Below are 19839 nucleotides of genomic sequence, written 5' to 3'. Positions count from 1 at the left end.
GTAGAGCCCCCAAAGTGTAAACACTTATTGAATCTTCCTCTCAAATATCGAAGAATCCACTTGACAGCATTCCAATGCTCAAATCCTGGATGACTCATATACTTGCTAACGACTCCCACTGCATGTGCAATATCTGGCCTAGTGCATACCATAGCATACATCAAGCTTCCTATAGCTAAAGAATAGGGTACCTTGGACATCTTATCCTCCTCTTCCTATGTCTTGGGACACATCTCCTTAGTCAATTTCAAATGACCAGGTAAAGGTGTGCTGACAGCTTTAGCATTGTCCATAGAGAAACGTTGCAACACCTTCTCAACATAATCAACTTGAGATAGCACCAATGTTCTGTTCTTCCTATCTCTACAAATCTTCATACCAAGGATTTGTTTTGCTGCCCCCAAATCCTTCATAGCAAATGCATGTGCTAACTGGCATTTCAGCCCCTTAATATGATCCATGTTAAACCCAACTACAAGCATATCATCAACATATAGACATAAAATAATGTAGCTATCATCATCCAACCTCTTAAAATAAACACAATAATTTGAATGACACCTATTATAGCCATGCTCATGCATAAACTTGTAAAATTTTAGATACCATTGCCGAGGTGCTTGCTTCAAGCCATATAAACTTTTCTTCAATTTGTACACTAAGTTCTCCTTACCTTTGACCTCAAATCCTTGTGGTTGGGCCATATATATTTCTTCATCCAAATCACCATGAAGAAAGGTTGTTTTAACATCCAACTGCTTTAAATGCAAATCTTCAGTAGCCACAAGACTTAAAACAGTATAGATAGAAGTCATTTTAACAACAAGAGAAAATATCTCATCAAAATCAATTCCCTTTTTTTGTGCAAATCCTTTTACAACTAACTTGGCCTTAAATCTTTTCTTATCTCCTTCCTCTTCTTTCAACCTGTAAATCCACTTATTCTATAAAGCCTTTTTACCTGCAAGCAACTTGCATAGATCCCATGTCTTATTCTGTAGCAAAGAGTACATTTCATCTTTCATTGCAGACTCCCACTGAATCTTTGTATCCACCTACATAGCTTCATCATAACTTTTAGGTTCACCAGCATCAATAAGTACAATAGAATACAAAGAGGGAGAAAATCTTTGTGGAGGTCTAATTTTCCTCGTTGACCATCTAACATTCACTGGTGTGTGTGGTATTTGTTGTTGCAGTTGCACATCATGAGGAATGGCTAGAACATCAGCTTTTGGAGTATCATCCAGCACTATAGAATCATCTTCTTTCTTCTCATGTTGCTGCAACATATCTTTGTACAACACTTTCTCATTAAATATGACATCCCGACTTCTAACAATTTTAAGATTTTCAAAACCCCAAAGCCTATAACCAAATTCATTAATGCCATATCCAACAAAGACACATTTCTTTGATTTAGCTTCTAGCTTGGTTCTATTTTCAGAGTCTATATGAGAAAAAGCTTCACAATCGAATGTCTTGAGAAAAGAATAACTCACCTTCTTACTAGTCCATGCTTCCTCTAGAATACCACAACCCAAAGGAGTAGAGGGACCTCTATTAATCAAATATACTACAGTATTGATAGCCTCCACCCACATGTGTAAGGGCAACCCAACATGCAACCTCATGCTCCTTGCGTGCTCCATTATAGTCCTGTTCATGCGTTCAGCCACTCCATTTTCCTGTGGAGTCCTTGGAACAATTTTTTGTCTATGAATACCATTAGTGGAGCAATAATCTTCAAATTCATGACTGCAATACTCACCACCATTATCAGATCTGAGACATTTTAATTTCTTATCAGTCTCATTTTCAACCAAGCATTTCCATTTCTTAAAAGTTTGAAATACATCAGATTTCTATCTAAGGAAATAAACCCATACTTTTCTAGTTACATCATCAATAAATGTAACATAATAATGAGAGCCACCAAGGGAAGATACCTGAGTTGGTCCCCATACATCTGTATGTACAAGCTCTAATTTCTCCTTTTTGTTTTCCTTCCTAGTCTTTACAAAACTCACTCTCTTTTGTTTTCCATACACACAACTTTCACAAAAATCCATATTAACACATTTCAGACTTGATAAAACTTTCTTTGAATGAAGTACTTTCATACCTTTCTCACTCATGTGCCCAAGTCTATTGTGCCACAACACTATATCAGAATCTACAACAACTATTTGTTCTCCCTGCTCAACTGCAGCAATTGTTCCTGAACATTCATTTTTCTCTGAAACAATCAAAGTAGTAGGAACAATATAACCTATACAAAGATATAAGGTGCCTACTTTCATACCTTTTTCTACTACAAGGGAACCTTTTGAAACCTTCCAATTTTTATCATTAAAAGTAACTACACAACCCTCATCACCAAGTTGCCCGGCTGAAATTAAATTTCTACTCAGCCTTGGAACATGTCTTACCTCATGTAGTAGCCAATGATTCCCATTCTGTAACTTAATCTTAATTTTTCCCTTTCCAACAATCTGACAGGGTTCATTATCCCCCAAATAAACAAGCCCAAAATCCCCTTGGACATACTCAATGAAATAACCTCTATGAGGTGTAGCATGAAATGAAGCACCAGAATCTAAAACTCATGAATCATCAACACTCTCTAAAGATAGAAGCAAAGCATCCTCTTCGGATTTGTTACTTACCACATTTTCCTCCTTGTCTCCATCTAATTTATCTCCTTCATTTTTCTTTTGATTCCAACAATCTTTCTTTTTGTGCCCTGGTTTTCCACAGTACCAGCAATCATTTGGTCCTCTCGATTGAGACCTCCTCCCCTTTGACTTTCCTCTTGATTTCCCATGATTTCCAGAGTTACTTCCTCTTTCAGTCATTCTACCCCTGCTTTGTGCATTCAAAGCACTTCCTGATTTAGATCCACCTGAGGATTTCCTATGAGTTTCTTCACTCAAAACAATGCCGATCACATCATCATATTTTAGGGTACTAGATCCAGGAACAGAATTACTCACCGCCATTACCAAGCCATTCTAGCTTTTAGGCAAAGAACACAAAATCAAGAGAGGCCTAATTTCTTCATCAAAATTGATACCCACAAAAGATAACTAACTAGTAATAGTATTAAACTCATTTAAATGATCTACAATAGATCCACCTTCTGCCATTTTCATATTAAATAAACACTTCATGAGAAATACCTTGTTTGAAGCGGAGGGCTTTTCATACAGTGTCACTAGGGTTTTCATCAATTCTTCTGTCGTCTTTTCTTTTGTAATATTAAATGCCACCAATGGTGCCAAGCATAACCAAATGCTTCCAAGTACCTTTCTGTCCAAAAGATCCCATTCAGCCTCTGACATAGTTCCCTAATTCTTGGCTTTACTTTCCAACAGCTTCCATAAATCCTTCTGATATAGATAGTCTTCCATTTGCATCTTCCATAACTGGAAGTTCTGCCCATTAAACCTGTCAACCCTCATTTGCCATCGCTCCCACTCAATCGTGAGACTTTCTTGCAGAGGATAACTGAAAGACAACCTCGCTCTGATACCACTTGGTAGGATAAACCACAGACAGAAATAAAAACTACATGCAAATATAACTAATAATAGAAAATAATAGATCACACAGAAATGAACACAAGGCACCAAGATTTAACATGGTTCACCCAATCCCTAGGCTATGCCCACCAAACAGCAAGTCCGATCTTATTACAATCCAGTGATTACAACCTGATTACAATCTGTAATCCCTTATAGCTCAATACTACCACAAGAACCAATTTTGCATCACAACATAATGAAAAATACCCAACCCTAAACCCTTTTATACAAGTATTAAACCGCTTTAGGGTTATAACATGTCGGCCATAATTAGCCATAACTTTAGTGGCGAATCTATGAATGGCGAATAGTACCAAAAAAAAAAAATTGGGGCGATGCCCCGAACCCCACTAATTATGAAGTATGTACAATACTTTCCTGATCAGTCACCACAATCTAACAATGACATGATAAAAGGGGTAAGACATATGTTCAAGAGAAAATCTAGAGTGACAAAATTATTGGTTGGTGAATATAAGTTAGAAGAAGAAGAAATAGATAATATATTGAGAAAATATATGAATCTACCCAGAGATAAAATTTAGGAATCCCATTTTGATGAACTAATGAAGCAAAAGGAGAGTGATCTGATAGTGTTAAAAATTTGTGAATGTTTTACACTTGATGATTTAAATGTTACACTTGGTGCTGATCTAGATTTGTTGGATAATATTGGAAATATGCCTAAGGTAGATGTATAGGATGAACACATTGATATTCAAGATCATTCAAATATAGTGGAAAAGATGGATGTAAACAAGGAGGGGGATAAAGAAAAGGAATCAAAAAACATTGGTGCTAGTCCAACTATGACTGAGGATAGTTAGTTGCAAGGACAACAAGAGGAACCTAGGAAGGACAAAAGAAAGGAACCAAAAACATTGAAGGTAACTTTGTCATCCCTATCCATGGAGAGAATTGTTACATATAAAATCTTGAACAAGGGACAAGTAGACCTGATTGATATAATCCAAGCTAAGATGATTGCATATGTCATGGCTCTCAAGCCTAAAGCCAAGAAACAAAATATGAAAAATGAAGCTCAAGTAATTTTTGAGGCTAGAAACATCCTATCAACATTAATGAGAAAATTATAATGTGATGATAATGTCACGCCAATAAAATAATTAGCTCATTTGGTCATTGTAGTTGATAAGAGAATAAAACCTTGGAAGATGCAGTAGAAGTGAGAGAGAAAAAAATGAGTATGAAAAGAAAATGATAGTCAAGCTCACTCAATCAATTTCAATTGATTGCAATTCTCTTTTGTTGGCAACCAATAATGTCAACAAAGAAATGATGTTAAAAACTATCTCTAATCATTCAAAATTTACCAAGGATATAGTAAAGGATAGAGGTGAGGTGTAAAAGGAACTCAAGTTTTTGATTGATAACTTTGATCATTTGCAAGAATTAGATATTGATTTTGGATGCAAGTTAACTACATTGAATAATTAATTGGCCAAATGTCTGAATGAGAAACACAAAGAGATAGCTAATCTCTTAGTACTGTAGAACCTATTGATTGTAAAGATAGATAACTTGTAACATGGTTTGGGGAAAGTAGAGAAAACATTGGTAGTTCCACGAGTATCTTCTCTTGATGATCTGGAAGGGTTAGCATTTTTACACAATGGATAGATTTATCTTATGGAGAATCATATGAAGGCATGGGAGTTGGATTTGAAGATTCTAAATGAAGATTTTAAGGTTATTTTTTAATATGTATGGTAAAAGATTGATCTTGCTACTCTATTTTGTTAATAAAGTTTTGCTTATTTCTATTTTAACTTTGACATTATTGTCAAAGGGGGACCAGTGCAATATAACTATAAAACTTTCTATAAGGGGAACAATGAAATGTTAGGAGTAGTACATGAATGTAAATTTTATGTACCTTTTTATTTAATCATTTGTAAGGGTTAAGGGTAGAAATTTGATACTAAGAAAAAAAATCTAAGTATTGCCATCAATGCCAAAGTGGGAGATTGTTGGCATTTGATGCAAATGATCTGTGTGTAGATCATGGAGTTGTGTTTGTACATTGTCATTACTAGCAACATATGTTGTACAATCATTCATACTAGTTATATTGGCCAAGTTAAAGGATCAATTTGGAAATTGTCTAAGTATTCAAATAATTAGTGAAGAACTAGTATTCTAATCTCAACTAGTTGAATCTAAAGATGGAGATGAGTTACGTTGCATGGTCATGGAGATGTCATCTACATAGACATATCTAAGTGTGTGTATGATCGCATAGGTTAATTCAAATATTTTCATGAGATGTTGAAGATTTGAGTTATGGTGCTAGGCAGATCAAGAAATGGGTTGGACAAATTCATTCAATCAATCACCTAGTCAGTCATAAGGTTGATATTGTTTTGACTTTCAATTGTCATGTTTATGATCAACCTTATAGAATTCAATTTTGGTTTTTGGCTCAGTTGGTGGAAATATTTAGATGGTAGGTTGACCTAATTTAAGGTGGGAAAAAATATGTTACTAACCTTGATGATTTTTTAATAAATTAATTATGTAATAAATCTTTTGTATGTGAGATGAAGGCTTAATAATGAAGTTTGTTTGTTTGATGCATAATGTGAATAGTGATCAGTGTTGAACTAGTGAGTTTGTAACACATGAAGTGTCATACATAGATCATTTTTATCTTGGGTCCTATTGTCACAAAAGTTTGTACGTTTGTCCAAAGTTTTTACCTAAGGACAACCTTGTGAAACATGGAAACAACCTCCAAGCTGTGGGACTTGAACTATGAGGTTGAGTCTTCGGAGAAGGCTGCCTTCCTTTACTATCAAGGTGCATCTAACTACTCTTGGAGAGGAAAAGGGAGAAGGAATGCATAGAAGCAAATCTACCAAAAATAGAGTGTTCAAACCAATCTCTGCCAATACATGCACTATTGAACATCATGACACCAAAAGATATACGCATCTAGACTTACTTTAGTCTAATAATCACATGTAGATTAGAAAAACCCAAATGAATGACACAAGGAAAGAGAGGATTCACTTATATACCATTCATAGGCCAAAAGAGATACAGTCATGCAAGCTTGCAGATATCTACAATACACCAATGAGAGGCAAATAGTTCTTGCACTTCACATCAATGATTGAAGGAGATAAGAATGTCATACAATTCAGAGGCAAAGGGGATTTATAGTGAAATTGCAGAGCAATATCAGAGAAAATAGAGAAGAGTTGACCAGAGAAAAATCTACAAAAATTGCCTTTATAGCTTAGGCATAACTAAGATATTTTCTAACTGAAGTTACTCCACAACCACTACCATTAAGTCTTGATAAAGATATGGAGAAAATCTACTCTGGGCACAAATTCAAATACAATGAAATCTGATATTTTGTTGAAACAGGGCCCCGACAGAAATGATGTCATTAAACCATTCTAACCAAGTAGATGGATAAACTAGGGTGGTGGAGTGCTCTCTTAGGTTCAACATTCATTCGAGAGTGGTTGGAATTGATCATGAGGATCAAATCTCAATTTCCTTCATTTCTGGCTTATGAATCAACAAAGTTAGCAGGTCAATAGAGTCTTACAACCAAAATGGGCCATGTGGGCCAATAGTCTTTTATTTTTCTGCCACTTCGCAAGGCCTTCCCAAGTTTGACCACCAAACCAGCTAACTATGCCACCTTCCCAACTTAACCGCGATGTCACATAACCATCAGGCTTAACTGTCAATACCTTAGCAGGGCCCATAAGGACACATGTCTTTCATGCATTTCCCCACATTTTTTAATTTCCTCACATCTTCATATTGCAGGAAAGTGCCAATCATTAATCTCTATAAGATCAATGATCGTGAAAGATCCTCCTTATACTGTGTCTATCCTTTAAAATTTCTAGGCCCACAAACCACTAGCATACACCTTAGCACGACCTAGCTCCACCTAGCATCACCCTGTGACTTATGAAATCAACCTGACAACTACCATGGAAGACGAGCTGTTATTACCTTTTGAGAAAGGTAGGCCCATAATGTCATGTTGTGCCATGCATCACAAAGGGGCTTGCCCACATTCCTTAAAACTCATGTACTTTCATATTGCGGGCAAGCGCCAGCCCTTGTAATGGTGTACATAACCCGTGCCCTTGAACCTTCATGAAAATCTTATGTGACATTGCTAGGACATGTCTCACTAGGGTGCTTTCCCACATTGTCAGGAAGTCTTACAAAACACAGAACGTGAGAAAGCACCCGGCAATCAAACTGCTAGCTCACCTAGTAGCTCTCCCCTCTACAGCCCACAAAAGAAGATGGGCCCACCTACCATGCTACCCTTAGGTGCTTGCCTGCATTACTTAAACGTAGTGCATTTTGAGAATGCAAGAAAGCACCCACCATAGATCACAAAAGATCTGATGGCATGGAAAGTTGCAAGCCAGTGGAAATAAACTTAGGGAATATATGGGATAAAATAAGGTTTTTAACTCGTTTATTTTTTGTATCTCCATGGTGTTAAAAAAATATAAAAGTGGGGAAAGACTGTTGGGTGGGCTTGCATTCAAATTTAAATTTTTGGCAGGAGGCTAAAATAGGTAACAGGTCCATCTCAAGGAAAGCCCTAATAGGTTTGAAATTTAAATCCTCAAACAAGGTCACTTCTAATAAGGTAATAAGGGTGTTTAACATGACCTTAAGTCTAAATCCTCTAAATAGGAAGATCTTGGAGTTTGAAATCCCTCAATAGGGTGTTCTTAATATAACTTTGCTTCTAGCTTTTAATAGGGCTAAAGATATTGTTGATCAGGTATACCTCAACAAGGTGTTGTAATTGCTCCTAAGAGGGAAAATTTCATCAGTGCACTAGAGGAAGATTGTGGGTGTCATTCTCATGTGGTTTTCACCCTCTAACCAAAGTTTTCGCATGGAGAATTCTTGAGTCAAGTGTTCCTTGTGTATGAATGATTTATGTGTGATACTTTGTTTTGCATGTTATTTATTGTTAAAGTTATGCAAACTTCTACTACGTTGTTTTCAATGGGAAAACTAGCATGAAATCCCTCTTGGATTTACCTCCATCCTTGAGATCAAAAAATTATTTTTGATATTCTAGATTCAATCCCACCACTTCTATTAAACACGTTATCCTCTCAAAGTACTACAATTTCTTGAAAATTGTTACTACCCAACTATACGACATCTTCTATTCTCCCCACTCAACCCAATCTATCTCCTCTTTCTTTTGAAATGACCACTATCTTTTAATGCCAAATAGATATATTATTCTTACTCAATTAGATAATTTTAGTTTTCGTTACACCAAAAGATCAACCTATTTATGCTTGATACAATCACTTGACTTATAAAACATGTGGGATGACTAAGCTATGTCACAAACACAAGTGTTGCACTACATATCACAAGGAGACCAAGGGTGCACACCTTGTGACAATCCCCTTTCCACACACACACAACACAAGTGTGGGGTTCAAGCTTGTAACCTAGGTTTTAATGCTAGTTGTTAGTGTTTGTTACACTAGATGATTGACCAATAGATGTTTGATACAACCACTAGACTAATAGAACACAATAGGTGGTTCAACCATGCCACAAACCTAAGCATCAAAAGGAAACCAAGGGCATACACCTTGCAATAAGAAGCTCTTAACCTTAGACTTTGAAAACCTAAGACCAAGCCCAATTCACCTCAAAAAAAAGTCCATTTTAAACTCCTCGTTAATTGTTGCCTCCACTTATACAAATGTGTTTTCCCTTAATTATAAAGTCTTAAATCCTCCATCTAACTTTCTTAGTAACATCAACCTTATATCCAATGAATTGGTTTGCCAATAAGGCAAAAGCATATGCAAAAACCAACTTAAAACACAACTATACTTCGCACAAAATTTACCATGCCATACATGTCCATGCATAAATCCAAATTTGTACACCATAATAAATTTTCTCTCTATCTGTCATGATTGAGATTATCAGTATCCTTCTACATTGATATGGCATTGTGCATGGTTTGGGTGTGAGCTAGGGCTTTCATGCCCTAGCTTCTTCCTATTATTCTTGTCTGCGACTGTGGGTCGTGGCTAATCTACTTTCATGGGGGCATTTCTTTATTCAGGGGTGCGTGGACGAGCTTGAGGGTCCAAGACTTGTTTGGCTATGGGAGGACAACATTTCCTACATTTTTTGGTGCTCGCAAGTTTCTTGGTCAGGGGGTTTTTGGGATCAGATACTGTGGGTTTCTTATCCCATCTCTTTCTATTGGTGGGGTTGTTGTGCTTGCCCTATGGTGAATCAGGGTTTAGTTTTGTCTCAGATTGCCTTTGACGATATGGAGATGGAAAATCTATCTTCTTTAGTACATGCCAATGGTGAAGATCAAATGAGTAAACCCACATCAAGAGATGGGGTCTCCTCCTCAAAACGAATGCCTCAAATTAAAAAAGTAAATGGATGTTTGGAAAGATCTGAGGACCAACCTATTTTGGTTATTCAACCTAAGCGGGTTTCAGAGGATGTTGAATGCTGGCATAATCATGCCATTATTTGTAAATTTTTGGGCCTTCATCTCTCTTTACTCATGTTAGATTCCTAGGCTCATCGGGTTTGGAATCCCAAAGGTGATATGGAGATTATTTTGGTAGTGGATAACTATTTTTTGGTTATCTTCTCATGCATATTAGATAGGAATGGGGCTTTTGAAGGAGGCCCTTACTTCTTTAACTAGGTTTTTCATCAAGCCTTAGTACATGGGTTTCAATTCCACCGAAGAGATCCCCTCACAAGTACCTATGTGGGTTCATTTATCGAGGCTTCCTTTGTAATTTTAGAGGGAAGATATTCTTCACTCAATTTCATTGCTTCTTAGAAAACTAGTGGGAGTGGCTACACAAACTCAAGATCATAAGATAGTTTCTTATGCTCGTCTTTGTGAAGAAGTTGATTTAACTAATATGTTACTAGACTGTATGGAAATATGCATGGGATCTTCTTCTTGGATCCAAAAGCTAGATTATGAGACCCTCCCTTTTAGATGTCGAATTTTTCGTGAATATGGTCATTTACTTTGCAAATGCCCCAAATTTAAGCCCGTCTCCTTGGATGCCTCTAGACCTCATAAGGGGGATAAGGGGAAGGATCCTATGCCTATTGAACCTATAGATAATGAGGGCTTTACTTAGGTTAAGTCCTATAAAAAATGCAAGGGTAATAAGAGAACCTAGATGGATAGACATAATGATGGCATTTTAACAGATTTGATGTTCTTGAAGACCTAGTACAAGAGGAAGGTATTCTAGTTGAGCTTTCTTCTATGTATAAGGGTTTGCATGAAGTTCAGGAAGAGGAGGCAAAGAAGGAGGATAAGTTATTATCTCCAAAGGACCTTCAAATTGAACAGATTGCTTCGGATCTACCTTCTCAGGTTCAAGATACTAGGGATCCCTAGGGGTCGCCGACTCTGATGAGTTCTATTGTGGTGGTTCTAGATCCCCCTACTCCTAAGGAGGCCTTAGACTTGACCAAGGGAAAAAAAGCCCCTCCTACTTTAGGCTTACAACAAAAATCCTTTAAAAAGGGGCCTCTTGGTAAACCATCTAGGAGTGGCAGAAAGACTAATCAAGAGAAGGTCAAGATTATGGGGGATACTTTGGTTGATTCTGGGTTTGTGAAATCCATTGATTCCCACTTCTCCCACCCCCATAAATTATTTTTCTATCATAGAATGTTCATGGGTTGAACAAAATCCCTAGACAAAAGGTTGTTCATAGATTAATTGATTATCAATTACCTGATGTGGTTTTTATTCAAGAAACTAAGCTTACAGTAGATGGTTTGGCTAGTTGTGCTTTGCACATCTAGCCCCAGGGAAATTGGCAAGGGGTTGGAGCTTAGAATAGTTTAGGGGGGGTGGCTTGCTTCTAGAATCTAAGGAAAGTACTTCCCTTATGGTGGATTTCTAGTTGATCCTCTATCTCTTTGGTTGCATCTTGTTTGGCGACTGGAGAAAGGTGCCTCCTATCTAGTATTTATGCTCCTACTGATCTTTTAGGTAAATCAAATCTTTGGGCTCACATCAGCTACATTCATGCCTTAGACCCATTTCTCCAATGGATTATGGCTAGTGATTTTAATTCTATTACCAATTTAGATGAAAAACAAGGTGGGTTAGCTAGGCTAGATCCCTCTACAAATCTTCTTAGGGATATGATTGGTTCCTTGAATCTCATTGATGTGAAGCCAACTAATGGTGTCTTTACATGGAATAATAAGAGGTGTGGTGTTGAGGCTATCTCTAAAAGGCTTGATAGATTTTTGGTTTCCTGCTATTGGATGAACAGTAGTTTGATTACCAGTTTAGAAATTCTTGATTGGAGAGGCTCTAATCACTAGCCTATCAAGCTCTCTATCACTACTTATGGAGTGACCAAAAACTCTTCGTTCAAATTTCAATTAATGTGGTTAAGAGATAAGTCTCTTTCAGGATCTTATGGTGGATTGGTGGTATGAGGGGATGCTTGCCCATGGGACAACAATGTTTACTTTTTGTAAGAGGCTTCGACATGTTAAGTACAAGTTTAAGAAGTGGAATAAACAATGTTTTGGGAACCTACAGGCTTAGAGGATACCTGTTCAAGCTAAGTTAGACAACATCACTTGTTTGATTTGGGATCAAAGGAGGACCTTTGATCTAAGTAAATCTAATCCCTTGGCTCTTAAAGGATTAGAAGAGTGGGAGCTTTGGGAGGAGATCTTTTGGAAGTAGAAATCTCATGTTGATTGGCTTCAGGAGGAGGATAGGAACACAACATTCTTTCATAATTCAGTCAAGGCTCAGAGGCAAGGGAATTATTTCTCCTCTCTGGTCTTGCTTGAAGGGGCTCATCTATCTTCTAATGTTGATATTTCTAGGGCTGCAGTCAATTTTTTTAAAAAAAATTTCTATGGAGGATCTTGTTGCTAAGGATGAGAAGAGGGTGATCTTGGATTACATTCCTCACCTAGCCTTTGCTAAGATGAATGGGGCTCTCTTACATCCTATTTTGTTACCTAAATTGGAGAAAATGGTGTTTAACATGAAAAAAGGTAAGGCTCCTGGCCTAGATGGGTTTCCAATTGAGTTCTTTCAGGAGTTATAGGAAATAATAATGTTTGATCTCCTCGAGGTGGTTCAAGAATCTCATAGGAATAAACAGATGCTCAAGTCCATGAATTCTACTTTTTTGGCTCTCATACCTAAGTAGGAGGGGGCTAATCAGTTGGCTCAATTTAGACCTATTGCATTATGTAATGTTGTTTATAAGATCATCACCAAGTTGATTGCAGAGAGACTTAAGCCTCTTCTCAGTACTCTAATCTCCCCAGACAAATTTTGGATGGTGTTGTGGTTGCAATGGAAGTTATTCATTATATGGCTAATTCTAAGGAGAAGGGTATGTTTATAAAGCCTGACATGGCTAAAGCTTATGATCAGGTGAGTTGGGAATTCTTATAGAAAATTCTCTTGGCATTTCGCTTTGCTGGGGAGTGGGTGAATTAGATTCTTAGTTGTGTGACCTCTTCTTCCTTCTCAGTTTTTATTAGTGGGGAAACATCAGATTTGTTTAGTGCTTCTCGGGGACTTCAGCAAGGGGACCCTTTATCTCCTTATTTATTCATTATCATGGTAGAGGGTCTTGGAAGATTTATTAAATCTCAAGTGGGGCAGGGTCTTATTCAAGGTTGGAGTTGGAACAATTCTCTTCCTTCCTACTCTCACCTTCAATTTGTGGATGATATTGCGCTGATGGGCATGGCCAGAGTTAGTGAAGCTATGAACTTCAAGAGAGCCTTAGACATCCATTTGAAGGCTTCAGGTTAGTGTATTAATGATGATAAATCTTCCATTTACTTATTCAATACCCCTCAGCTTATTCAAAATAGGATTGCTAGGATCCTTAGATTTTAGATCAGTTCTCTTCCCCTGATATATCTTGGGATCCCTTTGGCTTTGGGATCTCAGTATAGAGAGTATTGGAAGGGGATCTTGGATAAGTTCTAGAGTAAAGTCAGTCATTGGACTTATAGGTGCCTTTCTTCTACTGGGAGAGTGGTTCTTCTAAAGACTGTGGTGCAGTCACTCCTCATTTATAGGTGTTGTGTGCAAGTTCCCCCTTCCACCTTTGTGAGGGATTTTGATGCTCTTTCTTAGCAATTCCTTTGGTCTGGCAGCCTCATCTCCTCGAAGTGGAGTTTGGTTAAGTGGGAGTGTGTCTGCAAGCCAAAGCATGCTAGGGGTCTTGGTCTTAGGTCTATGACGCTTGTTGTCAGGGCCCTGGTTGCTAAGCTATATTGGAGGTGGTGCAACAATCAACAATTAGATTGGGCCAGGATTCTTACTCGCAAGTATTTCCTTAGTGCTGATAGCTTAGATGTGTTGCGACTTGCTTTGCTGGGTAAAGGTTCTTGTGTTTGGAATACCTTTAAGAAGGGCACTTAGTTGATTAAGGAGGGTCTCTTCTAGATTTGTAATAGAGGCTTTGATGCTCTATTTTGGTAGGATTCTTGGGATGGCCACCTGCCCATTATCTCTAGCTTTCCCCAGCTTCAGCCTCTTTTCCACACTTTTACTAATGTTGGCTGGTTTAAGGTGGAGCATTTCAAGATCGTCAAGCGTTTGGGTTAGGTGGAGGTGACTTGCTGGAAGGATCATCAAGAATGGCCTGTAGGTGGCTTTGATGAGGATCGTGCTCTTCTTTCTCATGTTTTGGAAAATAGGTTTTGTAGCTCCCTTAATGTGAGGGATGTTTTGGCTTGGAGTCCTAGCCCAAAAGGTAAATTCTCTATGGCTCAAAGCTATGCTATACTTGATAGGAACTTACATGGTCTAGCTGAAGTACACTAGTGGAAGAAGGTTTGGAATAAATTTTCTTGGCCCATATATAATTTTTTCTTATGGTTGTTGGCTCAAAAGAAATGCCTCACTTGGAAGAATCTTCGCAAAAGAGGTTTTCAGGGACCTATTTGCTTCCTTTGTTCACACAATGAAGAGTGTACCTCTCACTTGTTTTTTCTTTGTGCTTTTTCAAGGGAGATATGACATAGATGGTGGGAGGCTTGGAGTCATGGTTGTATTCATGCTACATCTCTAATTGATTTTTGGGAAAGCTTGGGCAAACCTCCAACAAAGACTTCTTTCTTGCAAATTACCTAGACGGTTGGGCCAATATTTATTCTTTGGAACATTTGGTTGGAGAGGAATTACATTATTTTTTGTGACTCTAAGTTAGAAAGTCTCCAATTGTGGAGGAAGATTCTTAGTAGGCTTTAAGAGACTATTTTTGCAAAGTGTGATATGTTTGGAAGTATAGATCCTAGTGATCAAGCTATTATGAGGAATTTGAACTTGGGTGATAATAGTTGAGGATGTGCTCTTAGAAAAAGGCCTTGCCATGGCAAGCAACGTGTTTGTAGGGATGGGTGGTGGACTCCTCCCCGGCTGGGATCTTGAAGATTAATACAGATGACTCTTCTCGGGGGACCCCTAGTCATGCTGGTATTGGGGCTATAATTAGAGGTAATGATGGTGGTGTAGTTTTTCTCTTCTCTATTTACAAGGGTCAACACTCTAATATTCTGATGGAGGCCCTTACTATTAAGATTGTTGTTGAGAGAGGATGCTCTTTAGGCTGGAAAAAGGTCATATGTGAGTTTGACTCTCAAATTGTTGTGGATATGCTGAATAACTAGAGTTTGGAGGATGTTAATTGGAACTTAGCCTATTTGGCTAGACAAATTCTAAGTCTATGCAGTTCTTTGGATTTTGTCTCCTTTCATCGTATCCCTCGCGAATGGAACAGAGTGGCAGACTGTTTGGCAAAGTGGGCTTCAGAGAATGTGGTTAATTGGGATATTAGTGTTAGGGTTGAGTTACCTTCTAAGTATCGTGAGATTTTTTATCAACTGTTATTAGAAGATGGGAATATGTAGTGATGTTGTGGGCCTTTGGCCTTTGCTTTGTAATTTGAACTTGATTGAATAAATTTTTACCCCTTTTCTGAGAAAATAAAAATTTCTCTCTATCTTAATAATTTAATCATCATTAGCCACCTCTACAATACTATAAAACTACTAGATCTTATGAAAAATTACACATTTTATTATGTCAATTTATATTTTTACAATCATATCCAAGAACTACCACCTTACCAATGGTGAACGAATTCAAACTTCAACTTTATTCATATTCACCACCTCTAGCTGGGGATTTTTAATTTTTTCATAAGAATGTGCTACGGAAATTGGGTGCCCTATTGATGCACCTCCACCATACGAGTGCACTAGTAAGCACATTGGAATTTTGTTGTGATGGCCTAGAATCAAATTTGGGGCCACCACCCAATAAACTTTTATGAGAAATCATATACGATGGCGATTGATTGAAAGCTGATTAGATGGCGTCTTGTCAAAGTGTGAATCTACGTGAAGTGAGGAAAAGGCAGTCCTGCATCGTGTGGCACGCGTGTTCCGTTGATTACGTGGCATGACGCCTGTGGGCCCGCACGTACCAGTGTCCTTTTGTGCTCTATAAACGATGGCGGGCCCGGGAAAGTGAGTGAAAATAAAAAGCTGACACGTCATGTCACTCAGCTTGTGGGCTCCACCTTCCTAAAGAAGCGCTCCTCCTTCCCATGCGGGCCCACCTGGAAAAATTAGTGTGAAATACATTTTGAAAATTAACGAGGCTTTGGCCTTTGTAATTCTAGAGTCAACTCTTGGCTTAGGTATGTGTATCATAGCCCTTTTAAAATGAAGGCTGCACAATAAGTAGAGAGAGATTTTTGGAAGTTAACATATCTTCCCTAATAAATAAGGGAAAAAGGGAAAGGTTGGGATTGTGTTTAAAGTGAGGTTGGTATATATTTAATGGATATCTTAATGTTATGAATTTCTTAAATTGAAGATGTGTCAATTTAGATTTGACATAAAACTTTTGAAAAATATATATTTGAGGGTGTATTAAATATGTTTCAGTTTTTCTGATAGATATATTTTGAAGGTTAGGATGATAAAAATAAAGCTTCAAAATATCTAGGATAATCTATTGATTAATTTAGTTATTCGTTATAATATTTTAAAAAAAAACTAATTGAAGATGTATCAGTTTAGATCTATGGTTTTATATTGGTTTGCAAAAGTGATTTTGATTTGACATAAAACTCTTGAATATATATATGAGAGTGCATTAACTATTTTTGGTATTTTAAGATGGAGATGTTTCAAACGTAAAGACGATAAAAAGTAAAGCTTAAAAATATCTAGGATAATCTTTTGATTAATTTAGTTATTCAACTATTAGGCTAGATAAATGAGCAACTAAACATATTTGGGCATTAGACAATTTGTACTAGAGACAAAAGGTCAAAGAGAGTAAAAAACAAATAGGAGAAAGTATCACTGACTCACTACCTATTTTTATGTCTTGGCCCACTTTGATTTGCATGTGACTTACAATTGATCATGCATGTCAAAATAAATAAGTGTGCGATGTGAAAGCAAATATCAAGTATCTAAAAAGAATATGCATATGGATAATGTATCATTTGTGTTTGATGTAATGATAACTATATTAGAATACTTGCATGCATCGAATTACATCAAGAGTATCTTAATGGAACTAAAATAAACATGTGCAACTAACTTGTGGAAACTCCTCAATACATCAAGAGTGCCTTAATGAAACTAATATAAACACGTGCAACTAACTTGTGGAAATTCCTCAATAACAGATCTTCTTGTTTTAGGGCTAGGAGGGGATGGATCATATTCTAGGGGTTATGACTCTTCCAATCTTCTTTCTATTTTTTAATTTATAAATGACATCTTGTTTGGTCACACCCATATGTTTCATTCATGATTAGCCCCTTCTAACTTGTTATCCTCTTTTCTTAATTTCCCTATACTCATATTAATTGATTCTTCCAAATATTCCTCAGTTATAGGTAGGATTCTTTGTGGAGTTTGCAAGAATTTGTTAAATGTATCCTCCAAATTACTACAAATACTATTGAATTCCATATTAAGTCTTGTATTTGAAAGTTTTGGTTGGGTGGGAGACTCATTGCTACTACTTTATCCCAACAATATTCTCCTTCCTCTGTCATATCCATCTAAAGTATTCTTCACACTTCTTAATATTTGTCTAGTTTCTCTTAGGCATGATCATATCTTGATGGAGGAGCATCCAACAATGTTAGGGAAATCTTACATCACCCCAAAAAGGGATTTTTGTTAGTTTCTTTTGGAATTTTTGTTGCATTTCCAGATACCCATGTGGAAAAATTAGAGATTCTAACTCTAGGAACCTCAATGTTTTATTTCTAGATAAACCTATTATTTTTAAGCATCAGAAATAGAAATTTAGGGGATGATTAAGAATGTGAGATTAAGAACTTTAGCAAAATAATTAGGTCAAAATCATTCATCATTTAAAAGTTATTAAAGTTTTATGTTCTTGATAACCCACCAAAAAAAATTTTGAGTCTAGTTTGAGGAAGTAAATGGTCCTATGGGGCCTTGTAAACATATCAAATGAATACAACACATGTAGTGCCTACCCCTAGTTTACTTTTCAGTTATTATTGCAAAACTCTTTTAGGCCAGCTTTATGATTATGTTCGATGTTTAGTGGTATTTAATTTTCAGATTGTTGGATATTGTTTCATACTCAGTTGATTATATGATGAGATTACTTTGGTACTAGTTATTTCATGTATGCATGATTATTCCTTGATGATGAGGATTGTTTACAATTATTTTAGTTATTCTATGATGTTAGTTAGATGGATTATTCATACTTGTGTTCTATGGATACTTACCCCATACTTGCATGTGTATGGTGTACCTGTATGTTTTATTTTATGTATGATGTTTCTTATATGGTTGAGGGAGTGAGTCGTAGTCACCTATCAGTCAGGATTTACACGATGCACCACTTCTTGCCATTGCCTGTTTAGTTTAGAATATATGTATATGTACATGCATGGATTTTATGCAGATTGTAGGTACTAGGTATCGAATTCCCTGAATTGCTAGGATGAGCGTACCCTATTGCAATATCTCAATTGTAAGAGAGGAGAGATGACTCTTGAGTCTGAATCCTATCCTTTCGCCAATTATCCTAAAAAGTAGGACAAGTACCTAAGTTGTTTACCTTTCAAATTCGTCAAGTAATGTAAATTCGTGATGATAAATCTTGAGTTTGATCTAGTTTTATGTACTTTATTATAGGTTTTCATTTCAGTCTTATGACTCCGTGTTTATTTTAATCAAATTAAAAGAATAATTAATGATTTAATTTAATGTAAATTTTATCAATAAATTTTGATATTTAATTATATTTAATTAATTGAGAAATTAATTAAATAAAAGAATTAAATTTAAAGATGTAGTTAAAATCTAATTTTGGGCATAATAATATTTATTTTATTTAATAATAATATATTTAGGAGTTCATTTTTAAATAAATGCTAATATTATTATTACTTGAGTTAATAAATATTTTTATCAAAAAATGTCTCTAGAATTAATTAAAGAGAGAAAGAAAATTATTTAATAAAGATATTTCAATTAAATGGCAAAAAGGTTGTGCATGAATATTAAAATATAATTAAATAATAAGGGTAAAGCATTTTTTGTGTGATTTCACAATCAAAACCCTAAATTGGGAGAAAATTCTTTATTAACAATTTAGATAGTTTAGAGTTCATTTCTCGAGGACTAGGTTTTGGACGAGCAATTTTAGAGAAGGAGGTTTTCAAAAAGAAAGGAAAATACTTGTGTGCTCTGTACATTGTCAAATTAGCATTAGATTCAGGTATAATCTTGTGGTTAATTTGTGTAGTAAATTTCCATTCCTAAATTTCTTGTCTTCTTCATGTGTGGATAAATCCATTCTCAGAATGTTAGATTTGGTTGATATCATTGTGTTGTAATTTACTGGTTTTTGTTCTTGATTTCGCCTGTGAATGAATGAATTAAATTGAAACCCTTGTTGTATATTTTAATTGTTCTTCGTTCTGAGATTATCTGTATATGAGTTTTGAGAATTTAGAAACCCTTGTTCTGTTAATTAAATATAATGTTTTAATCACGTAGCGTTTGGGAAGAGATTGATTTTTAAAATTCAAAATCTAAATGGTTATTGAGGTTTTCCCTATCAGATCTGATTTCACATTTTTTATAAAAAAATTATTCTAGCAAATTTGGG

Source organism: Cupressus sempervirens, chromosome 5 (assembly GCF_028749045.1).
Source record: "Cupressus sempervirens isolate cs-2001-9-10 chromosome 5, ASM2874904v1, whole genome shotgun sequence".
Classification (NCBI taxonomy): Eukaryota; Viridiplantae; Streptophyta; class Pinopsida; order Cupressales; family Cupressaceae; genus Cupressus; species Cupressus sempervirens.
The sequence above is the reverse complement of the archived record's forward strand: the minus strand, read 5'-3'. Positions refer to the sequence as shown.